Here is a 16,639-nt window from a genome sequence, read left to right as displayed (position 1 = left end):
ATCACTTCCTGCCCCCTTTTCTGTTGGTGCTGTTAGCTCTTTTTAATGGCTCAATGTTGGAAACAATCAAACATTCAGTCTCAAGGAAGGGTTTATATATTCTGATACACCTATGTTCTGAATTACTAGGCAGCCTACACTCTGGAAAAGCTGTCCTGTGTTATTTTCCCAAGAAGAGCTTGGCTGTCCTGCTTCCTGGCTTGTGATTAAGCCATTAAAACAAATTCCTTTGTATTTCTAGCTTTCTTACCTTTTCTTTCAGGCAGCTGGAGACAGCTAACAGAGCCCAGAGTTCGATTCTCATTACTTCTTTACTAACTAGTTTTATCACTTTAGGCAACTTTCAACTTATTGAAACTCTAGCTGTAGTTTGTCCATCCATAAAGTGGGGAAATAGTAAGCGCCTCAGGGGTTATTATGAGAATCAAAGACAGGGATGTGTACAAGGCCTCGGGCAAAGCACCTGCTTCACTGTGTGGGTCATGCATCGGTTCTCTCTTATTTACCCTTTTTTCCGTGACGCAGTGACCAGGCAGAACTAGTTGCTTAGTCCTCTGTGTTCTAATGGCTTTTCTTTTTCCTGAAAGAGCTTTTGCAAGGGTGGGTTGAGACTTTTCTTTTTGTAAGTTTCTCTTCCATGGCTAGATTGAGAGCTTTTCCATGAGCACAAATGTGCTGGTTTTGTCTCTGAGTCTCCAGTACCTGGCACAGAGTCTGGGGGGAACAGCAGAGCTCAAAAGATACTTATAAAATGCGGAGAATTCCAGTTCTAATGACATTTCTCTTATGAAACCTTTTGATCCTCTAACTAGAAATAATTTTTCTCTCTGGTGGGAATTGAGAGCTCTGATCATATTTTGCCTTGAATCATAGTTATTTGTGAGCATTTTTTTTTTCTGTTTGATTTACCCTCCAGCCCTCTCGTGCAGCACCCCAGTCATATGATTGCTGGAACTGCATCTTATTCACCTCTGAAACCGCAATAGTGTCTGGCCCATGCATTCCATCATTTGTTTAAGATACAATTCTTCTTGAGCAAGGATCAAGGGATATGACTCACACACTTAATGTACAATTCAGTTTTTGCCTTTTTTGTATAGGCCTGCTCAGCAAACCACTTCCCCATTGCACAATGAATTGGAGGGTGGGGCTGCTCCCAATGTTAAAATCGGTCAGGGGTTACCAGAAGTCATTCCCCTACCTCTGAATAAAAAACATTAATTCACAACTTAACTTCAAGTCCAGGCCTCTCTATTTTACCAAGAATGTCAGGATAAGAAGCCGAATCATTATACATGTGCAAAATGTAAGGCAAACTCTGAGCAAGGCAAGGATTAGAACTGAGGAGAAGATAAAGTAAACTTGGAATGTAATGATTGGATTATAGCTTCTATGGTCACAGAGTTTTTTTTTTTTTTTTTTTTTTCAACATTTATTTATTTTTGGGACAGAGAGAGACAGAGCATGAACGGGGGAGGGGCAGAGAGAGAGGGAGACACAGAATCGGAAACAGGCTCCAGGCTCTGAGCCATCAGCCCAGAGCCCGACGCGGGCCTCGAACTCCCGGACCGCGAGATCGTGACCTGGCTGAAGTCGGACGCTTAACCGACTGCGCCACCCAGGCGCCCCTCTATGGTCACAGAGTTTTTAAAAAGTTGTTGACCTTAGCAATTACACTGCACTACATATGGCTATTTAAGATTAATTGCATTGGCTGGCGTTATATTGTATTAAACTTTCCTTATGCATATAGGTGGCAGCTGAATGGAGATTTACTCAGGATCCAGTAGCCCCTTACTGAATTTTTCAGCCATTGAACAAATGTTTACTGAGCTTCTGTCATGTGCCAGCTCTAGTCTAGAAATGGCTGATAGGCAGGTAGGAGACAGACCCTGCCTTGGCTCTTTTTTTCCCTTTCTTGCTATTAAGTAATCTAAGTTGACTATTTATCCTGGTCACGAAACTTGTAGAATTGCTATGGGGAATGAAAAAAGTGTTTATAAAGCAGTTCAGATGTTTTGATAAGCACAATGTAAGAACCGTATGTGATTATTCTCCAGCATAATACTAAAGTGTTAAAAAATCAACCATGAAATTGCATTTCTAAGACCCTTTTGCTTTTGACTTTAAGGTTTCTTAATAGTCAAGTCCACTGACTCTCATTTGATAACCGGTTTTTAAAATTAAACTTGTTTGCACCATTTAACAAAGAAATAGTGTTTTGATTCTTCTTAGGATATAAATGCTCCAGTCTGAGTGATGTTTTATGGAGTTGTTTTTCTTTAATGTCCATATTTCCTCCTCAGTCTCACAGACATTAGAACCAGAAAGGAACTTAGGTATCATCTAATTCAATGTCGGGCAAACATTTTCATTCTTTTCAAACATTTGAATGTGCTTTTTGTCTGAATACTTGAGGTTCTGGAAAATTTTTGCATACCTAAATGTATTTAATTATTAGTTAATAATATTTAATTTTCTCTTTTTCATTAAAGACATACTGCTGTCAATCAGAGCTTCCAATTAGTATGAGGTAATTAGAATTAGCAATAAGCAGTGTGGTTATTGATACTGGAATCAGATTACCTGGTCTTGATCTTCGTTTCACCACTAAATAGCTGTGCAAATTGCTTAGCTCTCTGTGCCTCAGTTTCCTTATCTGTGAAATCATGATAACAGTAGTACCTACCTCATAGAGTTGTGAGGATTCCTGCATCATCACAGCCCAAACAAAGAAAAGGGTCCCGTTTGTTATCCTGTCAAACCTCAATCTATATAATATTAGGATTCTAATAAAATATTAGAAATATTTTAGCTTGTGAATTGCTATTTGAGAATAAACTTATCCTTTAAAGATGAGGAACTTGAAACCCAGAGAAGTGAGTTCCCTGAGGACTCCCAGCTACTCAGGGCCAGAACCTGCACTGGAACCTAGAACTTCCAGACTGTGGGATTGTTTGTTTATCAGCCTAATTAGAAGCCTGTTCATAAAGGTCACAAATGCACCCAGATCACATGGTGTGAAACAGATGTAGGGTCAGGACATTAGAAGCACTTACTGTTCTGGGTTCTGTGCACACTGAATGCAATCAAATATTTATTTATTTATTTATTTATTTATGTTTATTTGTTTGTTTGTTTATTTTTGAGACAGAAAGAGAAACAGAGCACGAGCAGGGAAAGGGCAGCAAGGAAGACACAGAATCCAAAGCAGGCTCCAGGCTCCCAGCTGTCAGCACAGAGCCCGATGCGGGGCTCTACCTCACAAACCACGAGATCATGACCTGAGCCAAAGTCAGACACTTAACAGACTGAGCCACCCAGGCACCCCTGAGCGCAATAAAATATTTAAATTCCCTGTCATTTGAAATAATAGAAGCCCCTTGACATCTGTGGGGAATAGCTCCAGAATTTGGAGATACCTAATTGTCAATATCAGTGTAGCATCTAGCCTCCTCTAGGGAATGTATTAAAGAATAACTGAGAAATTGAAGTAACCCTGTAAGACCCTTAATAAAGTCTATGCATATTAGAGTAGAGTGACTGATGGTGGGTTTAAAATAAATTCTGCCACAGATAATAACCTTGAAATTATATTATGACATCACTATTGAAACAAAGTAAACCAAGAGCTTACCCAAATTTGCAAAAATTCAGGGACGATGATGATGGGTACCAGTGACCTTTGCTGACCAGTAACGTTCTGATTGATGGAACAATGACTGGAAGTGGCCACACTGCAGGATGGAGTCAGGACGGACTGCTGCAGAGCTCCTACACTGACTGCAGACTCTGCGCCCTTAGCTAGACTTCCTGAGTGCTAAGTGACCTTCTCAGCCAGTCCTGGCAGTTTCCCAGTCCTGTCGCAAACCAATTACCATTTCCTACTTGTCAGGAACCTTTTGGGAAGCTTCTGAGGAGTGGAAATTTGAGAATGACAAACCAAGAATGCCAAGGGTTCTTGTATTCAGTGCTGGTGAGGGCTCATTAGTACTCCTATACACTGGTGGGAGGACTGTAAACGGATTCAAACCTTGAAGAGGACAATTTAATATTTCATTATTTTAAGTTCAGAAATTTCCATTTTCTTTAACCAATAAGTCCACATCTGAAAATCGATTTTAAGGGAACAATAGATTCACAGCTGTCTAGCAGCATTATACAACAGCAAAATATAGGAAACGATCTCAATGGCCATCAATAAGAAACAGATTTAAAAATTATTGTATGTTTATGCAGTAGGAAACTAAACAGCCATTACAAAATATATTTTAGGATAAAATTTATTGATGGGGGAAAATAGGCTATAAAATTGATTCAAAAAATCAGAATACAACTCTCTATATGCACATTATGGTCCTCCCCCCTTTTTTTTTTTTTAATGTCTTCTGGGGCTCCTGGGTGGCTCAGTTGGTTGAGCATCCGACTCTGGTTTAGGTCATGATCTCACAGTTCGTGAGTTCGAGCCCCTTGTCAGGCCCTGTGCTGACAGCTCAGAGCCTGCAGCCTGCTTCGGATTCTGTTTCTCTCTCTCTCTGCCCCTCCCCCCCTCACCCTCTCTCAATCTCTCTCAAAAATAAATAAACATTAAAAATTTTAAAAACCAAAACCAAAATGTCTTCAAATAGAAGGAAGACAGGAAATACACCAAATACAAAAAATGGTATGTTTTAGAGTTGGGATTACAAGTGATTTTTATTTTTCTGTATATTATATCGTTTCTATACTAAGTGGTACTTTTAAAAATCAACTGGTTTTATTAAATAATACATTCATGTATTTGTGATAATAAATATGGACTGAAAAGAAATCCAGACATGTAGTTCCACTTCATAGAAACAATAGTGTTAACAGTTTCTTGTATATCCGTCCAGAGATTCTACGGTGTGGGCATTGTGTGGGTGGAAGCAGGATGGGAAGGGCAAGTAGTCAGACAGGACTCACGTCAGGAGAAGTAGAGCTCTGAAGCATAAATCCCAATACAGAGTTGGTCTCCTCCTGAGGTGAGGTACCAGATACTTTAACCCCTTATCAACCGGTTTTTGGCCAAAAATGAGGGGAACAGAACTTCCCAGGAGAGTCAGCTCCATTAGGTGGAGGGCAATTCCTGTGAGCCATCAGCAGTGAACATTCACAGCGGCTTGGCACAGACGGGTACCAATAAGGCACCAACAGTGTTCACTACACTGACTCAACCCTTTCCTAGTTTTATTTGCTTAAAAAAGGTTAATTCATAAATCAATTCATTGTTCTTCCTAGCTATTCACTCTAAAAGTCCTCATTCCTTATCTAATATACATATCTGTGCAGAAAAGTAAGCAAATTTACTGTTTCCTCTAATAAAAATTGGCACAGTATAATCTTTTAATAAAAGGTGCTTGCTTCCTTTAAAAAATATACTCAACACACAACAAAATAAATAAAATAAATTTAGCAAAAAAAAAAAGGTTAAATTTAGTTTTAACTTTTGACAAAGAACTAAATATACTTTCATTGTTCTCAAGTACATAGTTTCCTTGGTTGGACTATGTTACTGGATTGTGATTGGTGTTTGTGCTTGGATTTCCACAAATGTCAGTGTTTTCACAGGTCTTCTTTTCCTGAGCTTTCTGAAATACTGGCTTCTAGTTTCGAAATTCTTCCTGCTTTGGGGGCAAGTAGCAAAGCTCCAAATGCATACCAGAGGCGATTGATAATTGGAAAAGAATCTTAAAGGCTGACTAATCCAAACCTCTAAGTTTATAGGTGTGGACACTGAGGCTCAGAGAAGGGACATGACTTAGCTAAAGCTGCAAATCAAGTTAGAGGTAGAAAACAGAGTTAGGACCCCAGTCACCTGGCTCTCCTTCTGAGCTCTTGAAATGAATGGCTGCTGGCTCCCCCAAAGGAACATTAAGGCACTGAGATGAGTTTAGGTGGAATTCAAATTTCTTGTTTCTTTTTTATAGCCTTGACAGTTACCCCCAGTGACTTCACTCTGGGAAAAAAACAAAACAAAACAAAACAAAAAAGACACCTGGGAATTACAATTTTCTGGGTGCCCACGACAGTGTGTTCAAGTGTGAAGTGGGGCAAAATGCGGAATGCGTTGGACTTGGATGCTGTGTGGGGAAATTCCTTGACACTTGAGCATTTTGGATTATTCAGGAAATTCCTCAGAGACTTGGCTTCCTCTGTATTGTTGTCCTTGGAACCGCCATGAGGCTAGGGAAAGAAACAGGATTTACACTAATTATTTACAACAACTTCCCAGGGGACCAGAGTTTGTACTCTGTGGACAGATTCTGAGATCCCAGCCCTTCTGCGTCTCCACCTTAAAGAGGCCAGGCTCTGACAGGTTACTCCTAGGAGTAGAGCAGAGGAATTCTCAAGGCAGGGCATCTACATAGAAGGGTAATTACAGTCTTCAGACAGAATAAGGTTATGCTTAATTAACAGAGTTGCTCTGTTCCCAAGGGATGGACATTTGTTCAAGTGTTTTCTATGGATAAAGAGAAAGCAGACATTTCCGAGTTTTAGAGGATGTTTGGAAGTCTTTCTTGGGCCTATAGTTTTAAAACAGGTTGTGTGGCTAAATGCAAATCAGTGAATTCAGCCATGTTGAGCCCTGATCTCCCGTCTGGTGGGGAAGGAGAAAGATGTTGCCATTTCTCTACAGTTTATCAAGTTCTTGGTATGGTAGTGGATACTTTACCTTCATCATCTCATCCAGTCCCCACAATAATTCTGGGAATTAGGTATGAAAAGTCTTATTTTACAGACAAGGAAACAAGCACAGAGGGAAGGTGGCTAGCCAAGGCCACAGAACTAGTAAACAAGTCAAAGCTGGGCCGTAAAGCCTGAACTACCCACTTTCCTTCCAAGATGGTGAAGATGCTTTTCCTAATGCTTTCTTCTTTTCCCTTTCAAGTCTGTGGGTAAATCAAAGAAAGCATGTAGTATGGACAAAATGAAATTCCACTTGTTTTTGTTGATTTGTTTGTCAAAAGGTGTAAACCCTTTTTTTTTTTTTTTTTTTTTTTTTTCCCTATCCTAGGCAAAATCTGCTGCATCCTTCACATGTCAGCCAAAGGGTATCTCCTTGGGAATTTCTCATTCCCCCATAGGATAGGTTTCTGCCCTCTTAAACCTTCAGATCATTCTGTGTTTGCAAATTTTATATTTGTATTGGGCCTGCTCTGAATTCTTAGGGTCTAGCATCCAACAGAGACTCAACAAATGCTGGCTGCCATGAATTCAGGCTGACCTGAGCAGGGAAATGGCACAGCAAGCACAGTGAGACGGCAAAGTTCTCATAGGATTCAGCTGCTCTGGGAAGCTCCTTCATCCTGCAGCCACAACATTCAAGTGACATATCCATATCTCAATAGAGATATCGCCCAAGGTTAAGGCCCAAGAGGCACTTACCTACTTCCTACACTATTCCTGGTCAGTAAAACTCTGCTCCTCCATGCTCCATGCTGCCTGGGAAGCCTCCAGTCCATAATCCTTCCTCGGTCTCAAGGTTTTGGTTCCCCTTCTCTATAGAGGGCTAGGTTTGGTGCCTGGCACTACACTCCCCATATGCTCTCTGAATAAAATTAAATTAATAGCATTTGCCACTTATTAACCCCTCCTTCTTAAATATATATTATTAAATTTTCTTGCTGGGGTGCCTGGGTGGCTCAGTTGTTAAGCGTCTGACTTCAGCTCAAGTCATGACCTCAAAGCTAGTGAGTTCGAGCCCCACGTTGGGCTCTGTGCTGACGGCTTGGGAGCCTGGAGCCTGCTTCAGATTCTGTTTCTGGCTCTCTCTGCCCCCACTGCCCCTATCAAATATAAATAAACATTTTTTTTAACGTTTATTTATTTTTGAGACAGAGAGAGACAGAGCATGAACAGGGGTGGGTCAGAGAGAGGGAGACACAGAATCTGAAACAGGCTCCAGGCTCTGAGCTGTCAGCACAGAGCCCGACGTGGGGCTCGAACTCACAGACTGCGAGATCATGACCTGAGCCGAAGTCGGCCGCTTAACCAACTGAGCCACCCAGGCGCCCCTAAATAAACATTTTTTTTAAAATCTTCTTGCTATCTTTAAAATTACCTTGTGAGAGTAATTTGACTCCAAACCTCATGTTTTCCTCACTTGGGAGCAAGGGCCATATCTTACGCACTTTGTAACGTGTGTAGTGCTTCATAAAGAGTCTGTACTAGCACTTAGTGAATGGAATGAAAGGCCTTTCCTGTTGATAAAAACCAGCAGCACAAATCACACCCAAGAAGCACCATAAGAGACAATTCAACAGGAAGGGGATCACGAACCATGGCTTAACTGCATCCACTTTTTGTGTATCAACTGATAACCTTCTGGGACCAGTAAACTTTTCACTGATGATTCAAAAAGGAGCATTTCAAATCCCAACAGGACTATAAACTTTATCTGTGAGCTTCAGGTTGGGAAATTGTTTTCCTAAAATATCTTCACCTCACACCAAAATTTTTCCATTCCTTATATTTTGATTTCTTCCTCTTTTACTGATTCATTAAGTCAGTATTTATTGGGGGTCTACTATGTGCCAAGTACAATTCTATAGACTTCAATCACATTTCCTTCTCAACCTTCGCTCATTCATTCATTTGTTCCTCTATTAAGTCACTTATTATTTAACTGTGTATAAGGCATGGAATTTCACTTCTACATTTTTACTGAAATATCTCTGGGATAACTGGGGAAGAACGTGAGTATCTAGGGACAATGTTCCCAACCAGCTCCAAGTACCTGCTCCATTGGGGTGCTGGGTTCTAAAGGCATAGAGCAGAGAGAGGTGAGTTTCAGCCATGCCTTTTACTTGGTGTGAGATGTGGGGAAGTCACTTACCCCTTCACAAGCCTCCGCTTTATCCTTTACAAAATGGGGATCGCACCACTTACTGCACAGGGCTGGGGAGGATCAAATGGGAATTCAAGTAAGAGTGTGTAGCAAAGTGCACAGTGCACAGGGGACTCTCACCAGCATGATAGTGCAAGTCCCCAAGCAGCCTTCTTCCTGCCAACACCACAAGGCAGGCAGCTTGCGGAAGCATCTTGACAGTATGGGGCAGCACGTGATCTCCCCTGGTCACCTCAGGGAGGCTGTGAGGCAGGGTTACATTCGGGCAAAGAGAGTCCAATTGCGGCCTTTGTCTTTATCAGCCTGAGCAGCATCGCAGTGTTGGGGCACAGGCAGTGACATTCCAATTCTCTGACTGGACACTCAAGGGGAGAAGGGATTCTTGGAAAGAGATGAGGGTGGGCGGGGGGCTGACTGGCTGCTCTGCAGCTTTTTCTGCTTCCCTTGCATTTCCCTTTTGGTAGTTGCCTGTTTCCAAGGCCTCCACAGGAGAGGAGCAGAGCTGTCTTTGTTTTGTGATTCTGAGGCACAGCTGGGGCACCAAGCGAGAGGGTGGGAGGAGTGTGATTCAGTCCCGTGCCCCACCCTGAGTGGTACACTTCTTGCCTCACAGGAAACCCTATGGCTTCCATGCACATGGAGGTGGACAGACTCCCAGATGTGTAGGACTCGGAATGGAGTTTTCAGGAGAAGCAAGACATTCTTGCCCTTGGAAGCCCCCAACTTGTTTTCTAGTTCTGTGCACAGCAGGATGGGTGCTTGCTGTGTTCACTGAATGAATGCAAGAGCCCTCACTTGGGAAAAGTCACAAGAAAGTAATCACTTCACCCATTGCCAGACACAATTGCAGCTTCCCTCTGGGGTGGTCTGGGGTCGAATATGTGTTCGTTTAGTTATAAACTCACCAACAAACAACAAATTCAACAAACCATTGTCAGTGCATTCTGGCCTTGCCCTCAATGAGCTAACAACCCAAATATCTTCTAGAAGGAGTGGTCACTTTGTGTAATGGAAACTAGCAATCAAAGGAAAACTCCAATGATGAGAACATCTTGTCTTCCTCATGGCCTGGGCCACTCATCCCGTAGAGCTTGAAGCTCTCATATTCTCCATAGGTCATCAGGATAGGAGGTGGGGGAACCTGATCTTTCTTGATTCCTCTAAAATGAGACATAAAATCTCAACTCTGCTAGTCTCCGTATGATCCCAGAACAACTTGAGTCTCAGTTTGTCCACCTACAAAAGAGAAATAGGTAAAGATAGAATGAATAATTCTAGAATGAATAATTTCTATGAGGGTGCCTTGTAAAATGCACCATACGTGTCAGTTAATAGCACTAGGGCAAAAAAAACAAAAAACAAAAAAACACCCCTTTCCCCCCCCCCCCCAATAAACAAGCAAAAAACCTCAAATCAGGGACCATTTGTGGAAACTGTCCTTTATAGACTGAATGACCTTGGGCAAGTTACTTGAACTCATAGCCCCTCAGTTTCCTCTTTCATAAATGTGAGGCTATGTGGCCTCTTTCAAAGGGTTGCCACCCTTTGAAATTAAAACAACGCAGTGACAAGCCCAGCACCTTGTCGGGCCTACAAATAGCGCTAAGTGGTTTTCTCAGGGCATCAGCCCGGGACCTCCCCACGGAGGACTGAGTGACAAGAATTTCCCAAGTCTGCTCATATCCCCCACCCCAGCGACTCCTGCACTGCCCCCTCCCTGCCACTCCCACAGCTCCGTGAAGTGCAGGCTCGGAGAAACTTGGGGGGTAGGGTGGTGTCAGAGCAGACTGTCCAAGCCCGCACGCCCCCCCCCGGCCGCGCACGCGCGCCTCTTCTGTCGCCCGGAGCAGCGCCTGCTAGTTACCTTTCACCTAGTTCGCCCGGCCAGCCACGCGGGGTAACTCGAGGGCAGACGCCGAGTCGTGTGCGCCTGCGCGCAACTAGCTCACAACTAGCTCACGGCTCCGGCGGGGCGTCCAGAGCGCTTATTTTTTAGTGGTTTCCGTTCCCCTCTGAAATAAAGGGTGTGTGCTTTGCGGATGTGCCCTAATTTCTGGGTCTGGCGGGACTGGGCACAATCTCAGGCCCGTCGGGGCTACCATGGACCCCTCAGCCGTCACGCCCACACATCCCCTGGTCACGCACTCCCCATTACTTCTGATTCTCCCGTCCCCATCGGTTGTCTTCACCTCCCACCCCCCCCAGCCCCCCACACACAGCTGGCTCCCGTTCAGCTCTGGTCTCCCCACATCCTCTTCCCCCAAAGGCGGTTAGGAAAGGAGCCCCGGGCTTCCGAAAGGCGCACAAGCTCACGGAAAGCCATGTGGGCGCACAGTTCAAGTTCTTACTTCTGCCCGGGAGGGGCCCCGTCTTAACGACCAGGTTTGCAGAGGAAAGGAGTACATTCTCTATTTTTTTCTCTTCCCAAATGGCTACATTGAAGATCGCCAAGGCTGCAGGGCGTCTCGGGGTTACTGCCGGGCACCGGGCGGGGCGTGCGCCGAGGCGCTGGGGGAGGGAAGAACTTCCGCGCGCTCACAAACCGCGCTGGCCCAGACGCTCTCAGCTGTCTGGCGAGGTTTTAAGTGCCAACCGCACAACCCCCAGTGGGGCTTTTCAGGGGTCCTTGTTATCTCTGCTCCAGGGGTCCTACCTCTCTTCACATTCCACCCATTGATGGGGAGGGAACACGGTCTAGGAGACGAAATAAGAACCAGATGTGTGCAAAATGTACCTCTTCTTCCTTTGGCCTGTCCCGCTTTCTTCCTACTTTGATTCCTACAGTCCTGTAACAACCCAAACCAGTCAAGGCCTGCCTGAATTCATCCAGGTTCTGCCACCGACTGGAGTGATTTGGCTGAAGTCCTTTGCTCTCTTCAGGATCACTGCACCTTCTCCTGTTAGATGTAGGGGTTAGTCTGGATGACCCCCCCCCCCCCCAGTTGTCTCCTCCATTTCATACAGAGCCAAGAGGGAATACTGTTAAAGAGAATTACCATCAAAGTTACAAGGTTGTTCCATGATTGGATATTTTGAGGTTTCCTAGGTTTCTTTGAAAGGTTTTGTAACTGTTTCAAGATACTAGCATTTAAGGTTAAGTATGAAGGTCTTTCCCCAATATACTAATAGGCTTGAGGGCACCCACCCCAAATTGTATTTCTTTGACTCTGCCATTGCCCCCAGCACAGTATATAATGCAGCCAGTTGGTGCAGATTTTTTCTTAATGATAAAAGAAAATTTGTGGCCAATGGGGATAGGGTTCCAATGCTTTCATTTTAATATGAGTAGATTTCGAAAACTCACAAGCCAATAAGTGTATCACATGAGAAAAAAATGTGAACATAGAGAAATCACTTAGAAGGATGTTAATCTGATAAATCCTAAATGAGTCTATACGTTTTAACAAATTAGTATAAAATCCTGCACTTAGTTAAAAAATCTACTGACATACTTCATGAGGGGAATGGAAATAAGGTATCAATAAATGCAGAGCTTCTTTCCATTTCTGTCTTAAAATGGGGAGCTTCTGTCTTATGTAATCTTTATGATGAATCTGTGAGTTAAGTGAGTACAAAATTATGGTTTCCATTTTGCAGAGGAAGAGACTGTAGCTGAGAGAGATTGAACATCTGGAGACACAGCTAACATGTGATTAAACTGAATTCAGGGCTTCTAAGACCAGCCCTTCTGCTTTAGAGGGTGCCTTCCAATAATGTGTGCACGTGCATGTGAACAGGCTTGCGTGGAGATGGAGGGAGATGGAGAAATGCAGAGATCAGATTTGTCTGGTGGTGGGAGAGATGATGGGCATTTATAATCATTAATATTACAGCTAATATTTATGGAATGTCACAGTGTTCCAGGTACTGGGTTAGCACCTTGCATGCGTTAATTCATTTAATCCTCCCAACAACTTTTTAAGATAAATAATATTATTGTCTCTTTTAGAACAGTTGAGGAAACTGGGGCCTAAGAAAGAGTTGAATTGTCCAAGTTCTCACAGGAAGTGGTAAAGCAAGGATTCACCCTAGGACTAACTCCAGAGCTAAAGGAAAATTTTTGTTTTAGGCATTTCTGTTGCCTGAAAACTTGGGATGAATCAGCAATGAAATGTAGGTTGAAGGAGCCAAAGGGACCTCGGGTTGCATTACTAAAAATCCAGGGTAAAGAATGAAGTGGAGAGTCCTGCTTTCCTGTGTGTTTGTCAGATCCCATCTGGAAGTCTGGGCTCAGGTCTGGGCACCATATATGAAGTCCTGGACGTTTAGCATAAGATGGCAGCCAGGAGCACAGCTGGGGGTTGTCCAAGATGAAGGGTCCAGGGAGGAGCTGCATTTGGCTCCTCTGATCTCTGCCATCACCTTGGAACCCTTTAGATTCCCACGGCCTAGCACAACTTATAAGGCAGTGTGGTGCAGTGAAAACAGCAAGGGATTCCAAGCCAGACCTACACGGTCTTGACTCTGCTCATGCCTTCCCAGCTACATGACCATGGGTATATTCCTTAAGTGCTCTGAGCCTTGGTTTTCCCGGTTACAAAAGAGGGAGAGAGACCTACTGTGCAGCATTGCTGTGAGAACTGATTGAGATAATGTACATTTACTAACTATCCTGTCCCTGTTTCCCATCCTCATACGAATGCAGGGCAAGGATGAGTTCAATCTTTGGCCAGTAATTTAATGAAGTCCTTAAAAAGAATAACTTCAAATCTTCAGCAAGGTCTTTGTGTAGCAGAAGTTTGTCCAGGATCTAAGAAAAAGCAGTGGGCTGGAGAGAGCTCATCAGGTTTGTCTGCATAATGGAACAAGAGGAATTTGGAGTCTGAAGCATTCTGGCAGTGAAAGGTTGAGGAGGAAAGGTAGTAGGGAAAAGGATAAGAGAGGAGGATTAAGGAACCTGGCAGGAAACCCAATCTGAACATGTAGGCATGGTCAAAGACTATAAAGAACAAGGATGACTGAGACTGAATGTAAAATTGATTGGGCTGTTGTAATGTAAACGTTGTCTTTCCCACAAAGCTTCATTAAAGGTTGCTACACATAAGAATACCTTGGTAAGTTTTGTGTGGATATAATTTCAGTTAAGCATTTGTGGGACAGTCACATAATTTATTGTAGAACAGCAAAACAATCCCAAACAGAATAATTCTGAAGAAGAATTCGTTTTTAGAGCCTGAGCTAATCAAGAAATGTAAGTTACCCTTGGGAATTGAAAGAACTTTCCGGGGGATTATTAGGTTTTTCTGTAATCCATGGAAAAGAAGATCGAAGCCACTGTTATCTGCATATGAAGGATCAGTGTAACTGCAAATGACATCTGAATTTCAGATGTAAAAAACCTAGTGTAGAGCAGATACTTTTACAAGTAGGTAATTTTTAAAATTCATTTTATCTATCCCATGTATAGCTTTTGTGTGCACAAGGAACTATTCAAAGCACTTTAAATATATAGCAGTGTTAATTCTCATTACCATTCCATGTGTACTATTTACCCTATTTAAAGATGCATACACTGAGTCACAGAGAAGATAAGTAAGTTGCCCAAGGTACCACAGCTAGCAAATGGTGCAGGTTGGATTCAAGTACAGGCAAATCTGTATACTAGCTGGCAAATATACATGTGATTGACATGACTTTGCACTGCCAGGCTGAGGCACGGCCCTCCCTCTCTTCCATGTATGGGCACGATTGTAAGCTTGTTGACCACTGATGATAGAAAAGCTTCCACCAGACCTGTAAGTTATCAGAGGAAGAGGAAGTGACTTCAAGTCTGGAGGCTTTCTGCTCATGGATGAAGGAACAGGTTTGGTGTGATTAATAAAGCCTCCCTCTCCCCTGGTTGTTTCCCTTGTGGGAAATTCTCTCAAGGAGATAGCAATTTGCAGTAGGTAATTGCTTTCCTAACTGCTGGCTGAGATGTCTTGAGGGACATAGAAGTAAGAGAGACTTTGAGGAATGGGATACGCAGGATGGCTGGAGGGCAACTTATGGGTCTAAGGCGACATATGAGAGGGTGCTGCAGGTGTGAGCTGCAGAGAAACAGCAAGACACCAAGATTACAGGGTCCCCTGAAGCCCAGGGAAGCTGTAGCTTAGTTGCTGGTGGGGCCACCCTGCTCTGCCTACTCCTAACACCTGCCCTCATTCCAGTCCCCCATGTGACCTCAAGTGGGCCCTTCAGGCCTTTAAGAGATGTTAAGGGCCATAGACTTGGCCTGGAGGGAAAAACATTATTTAAAAAAAATTTTTTTTAATCTTTATTTATTTTTGAGCGAGAGACAGCATGTGAGCAGGGGAAGAGCAGAGAGAGAGAGAGAGAGAGAGAGAGAGAGAGAGAGAGAGAGAGAGACAGAATCCGAAGCAGGCTTCAGGCTCTGAGCTGTCAGCACAGAGCGTGACATGGGGCTCGAACTCACAAACTGTGAGATCATGCCCTGAGCCGAAGTCGGATGCTCAACTGACTGAGCCACCCAGGTGCTCCTAGGGAAAAACATTATTGAAACCTAGAGTGTGCTTGGCAGAGATGTGCCCCCCCAAAAGACCTTTGTGGGAACTGTGGCCATAGATTGACATTTATTGGAGGGGCCAAAGTAAGGTAGTATGGTCATGTAGACCCTGGTGGGGATTCTGCAGTTAATTACTCCTTTAAACCTCAGTGTTCTCAAGTATAAAATGAAAAAAAATGAAACTTACTTCACAGAGTTATTTATAAGATAAAATGAGATGGCGTAGGTGAGTGTGCTTTGAAGCTATAAATATACTACAGAAATGTTACTTGTATTGCTAAGAAAAGTGGCGCTCATAATCAGTCCACTCCATTTCCAACTATGTTTTGGTGGTGAAGATCCAGCCTCACCCCCAAAAGAGAAATCTGTAGTCCCTCGTCAAAACAGAAAAGAAGAACACTTCTATTTGTTATTAGTGTGCATCAGCTGGATCACTGTCCTATACTCCATAATTTGTTACACTGAATCTTTCCACAGTGCTGCGAGCCAGAAGAGAGATGAGGTGAGCCAGCTGGCCACTGGGGAAAGTGCTTTCTCCTCTATTAAAGTATCTTCCTCATCCATCAAAGGGTTTACCTGTGATTGGATGCTTTTTTTCATTTGCTCCCCCTTTTCTTCCTCTGGAAAGTCTCTCTGTCCTTTAGTCAGATTGTGAATAATTTCCCAGATACAGACTACCTCCTCTTGAGTCCACCACTCATCCCTTCAGCTCTCCTTTCAGTAGTGATGCATTTCCCCTCTCACATTTTGATACCCCTCAGCTCCCAAATAAAGATATTTAATAGCCATTCCCACTCTACAACAAGAAATCAATATACTAAAGGAAAATATAGATTTTGGGGGCGGAACAGAAAGGTTCTAGGAAGCAGAACATCTGTCACCTTAATAAGTTGTGCCAAAGTTTCTCATAAATGAGACAATAAGTTCATTTAGCATTTTCCCTTGATTCCTTTCGCTTCATGAACATTTAAGGCAAAGACCTAAGACTGTTTGTTTTATACACATTTGCTATATTCAGAGTTAACACATACATTTGTGAGATACACAGGAATTTAAAGATACACAACTCAGAAGCATCAGTCATGAATGCGGCATCATCAGAAGGCAAATTAATTGTAATCAGTGTGTAAAGTCTGTGGGCCTGAGGAGAGAGATTATCTTTTTTTTTTAACTTAAAGTTGATATGAATGAAGTATATAAACTGATAAACACTCAAAAAAGTTAATGTAGGTTATTTTATTCTTTTTAAAAATTTTTTAATGTTT

General features: G+C 43.0%; 1 protein-coding gene and 1 long non-coding RNA gene across 2 annotated transcripts in view; one reads left to right on the top strand and one right to left on the bottom strand.

Moving 5' to 3' along the window:
• ABCA1 (ATP binding cassette subfamily A member 1) overlaps positions 1-16,639 on the top strand; it is a 325,465-nt gene that overhangs the window by 127,416 nt on the left and 181,410 nt on the right. The gene's annotated exons all lie outside the window — the stretch shown is intronic.
• On the bottom strand, positions 4,738-11,344 carry LOC123381475. The gene is made up of 3 exons (XR_006588495.1): positions 11,218-11,344; positions 8,990-10,105; positions 4,738-6,204 (listed from the first exon to the last, which is right to left on the bottom strand). It is a non-coding gene; the product is annotated as an uncharacterized LOC123381475 (long non-coding RNA).

The sequence above is a fragment of the Felis catus genome, chromosome D4 (genome assembly GCF_018350175.1).
Source record: "Felis catus isolate Fca126 chromosome D4, F.catus_Fca126_mat1.0, whole genome shotgun sequence".
Lineage (NCBI taxonomy): Eukaryota > Metazoa > Chordata > Mammalia > Carnivora > Felidae > Felis > Felis catus.
This window is presented reverse-complemented; position numbering and strand designations above follow the sequence as displayed.